Here is an 8384-nt window from a genome sequence, read left to right as displayed (position 1 = left end):
ATATATATATGTATATATATATATATATATATATGTATATATATATGTATATATATAAATTTGTGTGTGTGTGTGTTTGTGTGTTTGTGTGTATGTATGTGTGTGTGATACTGTATATGCATACCGACACTGATGAAGATGATGATACGATGATGATGATAATAATAATAATGATAATAATGATAACAATAATAATAACAAAAATGATGATGATAATAGGAACAATAATAATAATAAAACAATAACAGTGATAATGATAATGATGTTACAATTAATAATAATAATGATAAGAGGAATGTTTGTTTATATATTTTGATATTTACTGTTATTCCAATGTCTCTTTATGCTTAATTCCCTTTATTTTTCAAATCAGCACAAACAAAAACATGAAATGAATAGAATTCAAGGAATCAAAGAAAAAACCTAAACCAAAAATAGGCCTACGTGTGATTCCACACTTGGCATGGAACAGTCTCGAACGCGGGTCCGCAAATTGCTAGGCCACGACGTTAACCATTCCTCCATCTCGACGACTTCTTCTTGTAAAGAAAATGGCGGTGGATTTAATCTAATCATTTGTGTATCAACATATGAATGGTGAATATGTGCATATATTTATTTGCCGTGCATAGTTTTGTCACAACGATGCCAATTCAATGAAGGGCTACAATAAAAAGCTGTAAAACAGGCCACTGGTTAGACGCCAGATAGATAGATAGATAGATATAGAGAGAGATAGACAGACAGACAGATAAATAGATAGATAGATAGAGAGACAGATTGCGACAACAACCATTAGGCAGAAGAAAACATTAAAAACAAACCACATTTTTTCACAAATTGCAACTTTAAAAGAAGTGATAGCATATCATGTCATTTTACTCTTCAGACTTGTAACGACTTTGTTGATTAAGGTTAGCAGTTTGGTTCGTTCCTTCATCGAGGAAAACAGACTTAGAAGCGCTTTGGCAGGAAATCGCGCTTTGCAAACTCCTTGAGTAATTTCGCCGTGAAATTCATGAGGAGGATTAACGTGATCATTTCCTCTGTTAGCAGACTCCAGCCTTTTCAGTATCAGTCTAATGTGAAAAGACAAAGGAAGTTAAACTTGAAGAAAAAACATGAAAGTAATGGCAAGTTGATACTTTTTCCCTCTTGGCAGCATATTATCTCTCTCTCTCTCTCTCTCTCTCTCTCTCTCTCTCTCTCTCTCTCTCTCTCTCTCTCTCTCTCTCTCTCTCTCTCTCTCTTTCCAGTTTAAGCAATTTATTTCATGCTCTAATGGTTTAACAAATACAGTTCGTTAATAGTTTGATTTTCATTGTAGCAACACGGTATGTATATTCTCAGATTGAAGGTAGTAAAAATAAAATGTCATTACCATGGTTTAAAACATTTTAAAACGTGATTTAATAGTCTATTCTAATTTGATGCCTTATTGCACGCCTGTAATCACATCGATTTAGGTATTATAAGCCTCTTCACTACTTTGTGCTTTCAAATAACCAGCAATAACGAAATCAGGGGTCAGGTGCCCTCATGGACAACAATGATCCAATTTTACATTTCTTCCGGATAATTGCCTGAAATAGAGTGGCCTATGTGCGTCTATTCATGTAAGTTCGTTCGAGTTTGTGGTTTGCAATTCACACTCACACATTCACTACTAATACTAATAATGATAGTTGATAGTAATACTGATGACAGTAATAATAACTATACCAGTTAAAGAAAGAGTGATTGAGAGGAGGGGGGGGGGAGATATATACCTGAAATTTAATTTTATTAGATTTGCATAGTGTTTATGTAGGTTATGTTACATATGCTGTGTGAATTCATGTGTTATGTTTTTCTCTCTCTCTCAGTGTAGTCTATGCTGTCTATTTTTATGTTTTACTCATCTAATAAATATAGTTCTTAGATAGTGCATTTTATTATTATTGTAGCAATACGGTGTGTGCATTCTTAGAATTATCATGCGTTAAAATTAATAAAAATTGGAAAATTATAAAAGTAAAAATGAATATTATGTGATATGTTATTATACGCCTATAATCACAGTCACCCTTCAGTCCCATCGATTTAGATAAAAGTATCAACCTCGCCATATCCATTCTGTTCTTGGCTCCTTTAAATTACCCAATAATGATAAAATCAGGGCTTGGGTGCCCCGCCCTCGTAAGGACTCTCCTAATTGCCCTCATGAGACGCGGAAAACAAAACTCCAATTTTACATTTGTTCAGGATAACTTATCGCATGGTGTCAAACGTTAATCAAGCCGTCTCCTCCTTACTTACAGCAGTTGCTTTTTCTGCGTGAGTACGAACGGCCCCGCGCCTTCCCGACTGACGACTGACGCTGCATTCGTCCTTCTCTCACCTTTATCAAATTCTTTTGTGAATGTAAATCGTTGTGTGACTACGAATGCTCGCAGACAAGACAAGCGATTGTGATGAAGATGATTTAGGAATAGACATTGAAATTTGCTGTTAGTGTATAAAATGTTTAATGAATATCTTGTGGGCAAGGAGAAAGAATGAGAGCGAGATTGAGTGGTCTATATAAATGTGTTTTGCAATTCGCCATTTACACACACACACACACACACACACACACACACACACACACACACACACACACACACACACACACATAATAACAATAGCTACACGGGTGGTATTAATGGCATATTACCACCACTACATTAAAATAGTGATAATGAGGATAAAAACTAGAATAAGATGATGGTACAACTACCACAAATGATTATGAAAGAATAATTGAGGAAATGATAATGGGAATGGAAATAAGGCAATACCAACAGAAACAGTAAGAGTAATGATAATAATGATAATGATAATTATTATGAGTTATGATAGTGATGATGATGAAGAACTGGATGACAACGACAGTGATAAGAGTGATGATAAGGGTAATGATAATAAAACTAATACTAATAAGAAATTTGAGAGAGAAGGAGAGGAAGGAGAGAGTTGGGTCCAGGGGGAAGTGGACTCTCCGAATTTTCATTTCATTTTTATCTTCGAATCATCTTTTTTACATTTAATCATCCTAAAAGAATAATCATAATCATCTTTATGTTGATCATCATTACTATCACCATCATGATTATATAAAGGACAATTCTTGCGTTAAAAAATAAAAATTATATCCTACAAGATCCGTTTCGGCCATTTTGCCTCCGATTCGATCCGTTTCAATCCGTTTCGGTGTTCTTACACACCCGCAATAATCTGTGTGTGATTGTAAGACTTAGATTGTTAGACAGTTGGATTATTACAAAGTTAGATATTTATATAGTTGGAGTGTTAGACTGTTAGATAGTTGGGTACTTAGATAGTTAGTTTCTTAGCGACTTAGATATTTATATTGTTGGATCGTTAGATTGTTAGATAGTTGGGTACTTAGATAGTTAGATTGTTAGATACTTAGATATTTATATAGTTTGATTGTTTGATAGTTGGGTATTTAGATAGATAGTTTGGTTACTAGATCGCTCATTAAATAGTTAAATCGTTAGATAGTTATTTAGTTACGTTGTTTGATTGTTAGACAGTTGAACCGTTAGATAGCTGTTTTTTTAGACAGATAATTTGGTTGTTTGATTGATCTTTAGACAGTTCGATAGTCTGGTCGTTAGATAGTTGTGTGTGTGAATCCGTGTGTGTTCACAAAGATGCGTGTGGATATATGTGTGTATATATGTATGCGTGTATATATAAATTAATATATATACATATACATAGTTACATTCATATATATATATATATATATATATATATATGTACATATAAATGAATAAATGAATATATATACATATATATGCAAATATATGTGTATGTATATTTATTTTTTTCTATCGAGTACATAATCATACATGCATATATGTATATGTATATTTCATCACATATTGTATAATACATATTATGTATATACATATATACATATATGTACACATATACACACACACATGAAGGTGTAATATATATATATATATATATATATATATATATATATATAATGTATATGTATGTATATATATACATATATATACACACATGCATAAGTAAATACACACACACACACACACACACACACACACACACACACACACACACACACACACACACACACACACACACACACACACATACACATACACACACACACACACACACACACATATATGTATATTTATATATTCCTAAATAAAAAGATCAAGTGATCAATATATTTACATATACATATTTTTTCCACTCATTCTGACCACGCCTTCGTCACGCACGAAATCTCATGGTGATCTGGAAGAAAGAGGTTGCAGCCATTAACGGTGTTTGGAAACTGCGCCTTCAAACAAAAGGAAATTACAGCACATTATGCACGGGGATTATATATAATTTGTAAAGGAAAACATTTACTTATATAAAGTCTACATTTCAGAAACCAGATTACCTAAATTTCCATAATCTAAGAGAACGATATCCTTTGGGACGAACAAGCGAAAGGAAGAACTGAAATAAGAGGCACAGTGTTGACGAAGGGATCGTGCAAACCTGCCTGAGCCTGGAGTAAAAGAAAGAGTTTCTCATTTAAGTAAATCTAAAATAATGGAATGGAGAGGAAAGTCTCGTCAGGAATTTTTCAAAAATCTGAACTTCCTTTGTAGATGCTCGAGATAACTCGTTTTCTTTCACTAACAGCCGTTGAGGCAAGGGCGTCCACACACACCACACATATATATATGTATATGAATATATATATATATATATATATATATATATATATATATATATGTATAAGCATTTACAAACTAACACGCACACACACGCGCACACATGTATGTATGTGTATATACATATGTGTGTTTGTGTATATATATATATATATATATATATATATATATATATATATATATATTTGTATGTATGTACATAAATACATGTATAAACATATACAAATTGACACACACATACACTAATGATATTCATCATGCTTCTCTTAGATCTTTAACGAACTTGTATTGCATAATATTTGTCTTATATATATATATAAAAGAAAAAGAAAAGAAAAGAAAAACATATTCGATATGGACTCCGCCGGGACTCGAACCCGGACCGACGGTTTCCGAAGCCGACGCGTTACCCGTTACACCACAGAAGCCATCTTTTCAAAGCTGCTGCGATGTTTACATGAAGTATGGAATGGACGGTTTGAATTGACTTTTATTTTAAGAAAAAAGTAATAGTATTTAGCTAATAATATAGTGAACTACTTTATAAACGCATTGATACGGATATAGTACTTGTACATATATTCATGAATTTCTCTCGCATAATATTCATTGCCGTAAATCACGTGATTTCACAAGGCCCTTCTGAGTGCGAAGAAGCGAAAGACGAGCAGCTTTAAGAACGGGAGAGAAAAGACGAATTAAAGAAGACAAGCGAAATAGTGAAGAGGAGAGAAGCAGGAACGATGGTATAAAGCATAGATACTAAATAGGAAGAGAAAGAAAGTAAGAGGGATGGAGTATATCGAATTCGAAAGGAGAATGTGTAACAAGTGATAACAATGATGACGATAATAACGAGAATAACAGTAAGAATAACAAAATGTATATTTCAAAGACTACAAATAATGACAATAATAATGATCATTATTATTGTTATTGTTATTATAATCATTATCATTATTGTCATTATTATAGTAATAATAAAATGATAATGATAATACAAATAAATATACATTGTAATTGTAATGAGAAAATAAAATAAAAGTAATAACAATAATGAAATAATAATAATATTAATAATGACGATAATACTAATAACAGCAACAACAATGATAAACATAATAATGATAATGATGATGACAGAACAATGTTAATAACTATAATAATAATAAGAATGATGATGAAAGAAATAATAATAATAATAATAATAATGATAATATCAATAACAACAAAAAATAATGATAGTTAAAAAGATGATCATGATAATGTTAATGTAAATAATGATATTTATAATGTTGACAATAATAATAATAATAGTAATAATAACTATGATGAAAATAATAATGGCAATGGCGACCTTTATAATCGTCAACAATCACTAATAACAATAACGATAATAATAATGTTGGTATAAACAACAATAACCATAGCGATAGTAAAGATAATAATAACAGAATGATAATAATAATGATGATACTAATACTAATAATGATAATGATATTAATAATGATAATAATAATAACAGTTATAATAATGATAATAGTAATATCAACAACCAAAGTAATGATGATGAAAATAATGATAATGATAACAATGATAATAATAAAAACATGCAAATGATGAAAATAAAAATAATTATAAAGATGATATCATAAGTAATGAGGATGATGATAATAATAATAGTAATAATAATAATAATGATGATGATGATGATGTTGATGATGGTAATAATAATAATGATGAGGATAATGATAATAATGAAAGATGGAATAATGCACTGGCCGCATTAATATCATGAATTTATAACCTCTCTGACAGGGATTCGAACCCCCACCGCCATTGCGCGTGTGAATCCTTTGCAATGGCGGTGAGGGTTCGAATTATTATTTTCATCTCTCTCTCTCTCCTTCCCCCCTTCTCCCTTGAATTGCAACTTGAGTTTCCATGCTCTGTGACGATTCAAAACATGTCTTGCTAACGTTAAATGTGTAAAATGCTCTTTTTGTTCCTTGTGTATTAACTTTTTTGTTCAATAAACTGTGTGGATCCTGTTTACTTATCAATTGCCGTTGGTTTGCTTATTCGTGTTTGCTGGCACTTCAAAATGCACGTGTTGCACTGCAAGCGATCGCTGTTCCACGGAGCCCGATTTGGCGCTGTTGATCCTGCTTCCGTTTCATTTTGATTTGATTGATTAATTTTATTTTTCAACTTGTGTTATATATTGGAATTCTTGTGTAAAGGAAAAGAACACGAAAAGAAAAAAAAAAAAAAAAAAAAAAATATATATATATATATCGTCTCAGCCGGGAATTGAACTCGGGCCAACGGTTTTGAAGACCGTCATGCTAACCGTTACACCACAGAGACTTCGCTGATAAGGAATGTTCATAAATGCTTTTAATTGTTCACAAACGGTGATGCACGGACATGACAATAGTCTTCAAAACAATGAAGTTGGTGATGGTGATACGATGATAATGATGATGATATTCAGAGCAAAAGTAATGAAGGTTATTTGTCATCATGGTAGGGATAGTGTATACATGTTATGAATGAGAAAGCAGTATTACTTAACATGACTATGTCAGCAGTGATAAGTTAATATATATAGTGATAAGTTAATATATAATATATAAGTTAATTTATATATCCCTCGATCACAAAAAAGACTCTCTCTTCATGACATAACTATTAAAGTTCTGTGATTGCATTCGTTCATCCCCATAAATGTTTAAAATAAATCCCTCTGTTACATTATTCATCTTACTAAATTCATATTCCCATGAGTCTATATAACTGCATTCGTTCATCTCATGCCTATTCCTCGACAACCATCCGTTAGATGAGTGTTGGACACCTATGTGCTGATATCTATTTTACAAAAGTCAAAATATCTAGTTATCGTCGATGATTCCTGCCCCTTATGTAAAATGGACACCAATTTTCTAATACATATGGCATTTCTCCTGAACTCGCTACTTTCTCTTTGTAACCATTTAGTCGCCACCAATATTAGTCCACATTTTGGGAAGTTCAGCTGCATTAACATGGTAAGATAACGATCCCAGGCAACGCGTTCAAATGTTTCGTCAGGGTTAACATCTCGGTGAAAAAAATTCCCTCTGCTGTAGGGTCATTTGCATTCTCGACGCCATTTTTTTCAAATTTTATTTCCCAATCAAGTGGCTGAATAAGGGCAATTCGTGCTTAGTCGTACTCAAATATCTTTCAGCTCATGTTGTGCAGCATTATGTAACCGGAAATGGTATATGAAGAGAGGGAGAGAGAAAGAGAGAGAGAGGTGAAAGTATCAATCAGCGATCACTATTACAATATTATTTTGGAATATATGAATACTAAATTGCAAATTATACAAATGATTAGGCCATGAATATCATCATCACAGATGTGAATGTAAGCAGTATTCCTTAGAAGCGAATACATGCAATTAATCCTTTTTTCTGTCTGTCTTTTTCCTCCCCGCCCCCGCCCCCCCCCCTCTCTCTCTCTCTCTCTCTCTCTCTCTCTCTCTCTCTCTCTCTCTCTCTCTCTCTCTCTCTCTCTCTCTCTCTCTCTCTCTCTCTCTCTCTGCAGAGGTAGTGCAGACCTGTACTCCGAAAATTTTGG

Source organism: Penaeus vannamei, chromosome 33 (genome assembly GCF_042767895.1).
Source record: "Penaeus vannamei isolate JL-2024 chromosome 33, ASM4276789v1, whole genome shotgun sequence".
Lineage (NCBI taxonomy): Eukaryota > Metazoa > Arthropoda > Malacostraca > Decapoda > Penaeidae > Penaeus > Penaeus vannamei.
The sequence above is the reverse complement of the archived record's forward strand: the minus strand, read 5'-3'. Positions refer to the sequence as shown.